This window comes from Dipodomys spectabilis, unplaced genomic scaffold (assembly GCF_019054845.1).
Source record: "Dipodomys spectabilis isolate Male_0828 unplaced genomic scaffold, ASM1905484v1 ptg000066l, whole genome shotgun sequence".
Lineage (NCBI taxonomy): Eukaryota > Metazoa > Chordata > Mammalia > Rodentia > Heteromyidae > Dipodomys > Dipodomys spectabilis.
In genome coordinates this window covers 13,101,468-13,103,918 of record NW_024870743.1, presented here as the reverse complement: position 1 = coordinate 13,103,918, position 2,451 = coordinate 13,101,468, and the positions used below count along the sequence as shown (strand labels likewise).

Sequence of the window (2,451 nt, the reverse complement as noted above, 5' to 3'; positions counted from 1 at the left end):
GTAAAGAACCATTTAAGCTAAATATGAATATAGTTTTATCTAGGATTAATGGACCAAATGTTGTAAGCTGTGCAACCAGGAAAATGTTTGTTTTGAGGGTACTAACAAAAAATGTTACCCCTCCCCCTAAGATCAACTCAGTGGAAGAAAACTATAAATATAGACACATCAATATTTTGTTTCTGCTGAAATATGTATTTATCATATATGTATTCACCAGCTTTCATGCCTGCTGTCAGATATGGAAAATTAGCTTTTGCATTTACTAACTCCTTCGTGGGAAAGAAGTCCCTCATGTGTTTAACAGGGAAAAAAAGGAGCTTTATTGTTTATGAGATTGAAAAATAAAGGTTGCCATGGCTTTAAGATCTGGTGATTGGTAATCAGTTTTCATAAATGATCATGAATCACTTTTGTGCTAGCCAGGCTTTGTTTGGAATATGAGATAGCTGTTCTGTCTTACAAGAAAGGAATTATTAATGTACCCTCCCTAGAGGGTTTCAATTTCACCCTTACAAATAGCTGTATATCTACCAAGTGTGTGTTCAGTTGCCTATCTATGAAATTTAAAATTATATGCTTTGTGTAAAACAGAATATATAATAGACTCTGAAATTGAATAAAACTTATTGGACTCATTCTTTATCCGTTGTGACATTTTTTTAGTAAGAAAGTTCAGACAAAAGGCATTGCCACCAAGAATCCAGGAATGTAAAGTCCTGTCCAATTTAAATAATCACTCCTTCCTGTCATGTTTTACAAAAAGGTGTATTCAAACATGCTCTTTGAACATTTCTATATTCTCTTCTTAGTGTTCACAAATATGAGCAAGCAAATATCACCCTGTCCCTTTTGTATGTTTCTGTGATTCAAAAAAAACCCATAATCATGGAAATTGTCTTCTTATAAAAAGGACAGGGCTTTCTTCTAGGATGAAAAGAACAGAATCCTAGTTCACACGAGATTATAAGTGCCAAACCCCAGTCCCACCTGTTGTCAATAAATAAGACACAAAGTAAAGTCAAAAATAATAAGGACTTCCTGGCATATCCAAGCATGTTGCTTGCCTTTTCAAAAACCCTCCTGTTTTTAACTGTGTCTGTGTGTGGTCCAAAATTGTTAGCACAGCCTATAATGTCTTTCACCAACCCTTTAAGTTCCTACCCTCTACCTTTGTTTACTCTCCCCACTGTTCACTTTTGGAAATGTCGTCCCCCCTCCCCGGCCCCCCCTTCTTTCTGTCTCTGTCTCTCTCTCTCTCCCTCCCTCTCTCTCTCTCTCTTTCTCTCTCTCTGCTATGTTCAGTTAGATCTAACATAATATAAGCTCAAATAATGGTGCTGGCTGAGGCTCCAAAGGCAGAAAAGCATACCCATGCAAGTTATATATGTCTAGTCTATTTATCTGGAAGAGATCTGCAGGCATCTCAGAATGAACAATAGGAACCCCATGTTCTCTTCTTGCACCAAATAGCCACCTGAGAAAGGCAGTGTGCTTCAATCTGTGAAGAATCCAGAATGCCAAGGCCACATGGATAGTGGGCAGATAACAGTGGTAGAAAGAGCAATGGGCAAGTGTTTGCTTCGGCAGCACGTGTACTAAAATGGGAACGATACAGAGAAGATTAGCATGGCCCCTGCGCAAGGATGACATGCAAATTCGTGAAGCGTTCCATATTTTAAAAAAGAAAAAGAAAAGAAAGAGCAATGGGCAAGCCATAGAGTCTGTGGCACTAAGTAGTCACAGCCATTCTGACTAATGTGATGTTGCTTTTTATAATATGAACGGCAAAAGCGACTTGATTTAGTGGCCAGAAAAGGCTTTCTGAAAAGGGGCTGATATTTGAAGGATAAATAAAAGAAATAAGCAGAAACCTAAAAGGAAGAAAAGTTCTAGGAAAAGGCACTGCACCAATTAAAAAAAAAGAAAGCAAGAAAAAGAGAGAGAGATGAAGAGAGGTGGTCATAGAAGAGAGGAAAGGGTAAGCGGAGAGAGAAAGAATGAGTGTCATGAAGGAACAAAGGACATTTATAGGGCAATAGTTAAGAAATGGTCCACAAAAGGAAGCAAAGGTCCTCAAGAGAGAAAGCCACATTTTAGATGAGATCAGAAGAGGAGTTGATTCCAAAAAGATCTAGCGTGTGTGGAAACTGAATTGGGGTTCTAGATTGTCCAGATTTAGAAGGAAAGAAGTTGATTAAGTTGCTTCACTATACTTAACCTAGATATAAGGTTTAATATCTGTAAGGTTTCCAAAACTGATACTCTAACACTTATAGAGGATGAGCTGTACTCTCATTCAATGTGAAAATAATAAGCTACCAGTTCCCCTGAGCAGACTTGGTGTGTATAGAATTGGAGCCAGAGCTTTGCGACCATGCCAGTTGGCCTTATTTCTAATCAAAGCGGAGGGATCAAGATTCAGAGGCCATCTCTGGAGACCAGTGTCGT

At 38.4% G+C, this 2,451-nt stretch overlaps 1 non-coding gene across 1 annotated transcript; it reads left to right on the top strand.

Moving 5' to 3' along the window:
• Positions 1-1,574: 1,574 nt before the first annotated feature.
• LOC122108854 lies at positions 1,575-1,681 on the top strand. The gene has a single exon (XR_006147642.1). It is a non-coding gene; the product is annotated as a U6 spliceosomal RNA (small nuclear RNA).
• Positions 1,682-2,451: the final 770 nt, after the last annotated feature.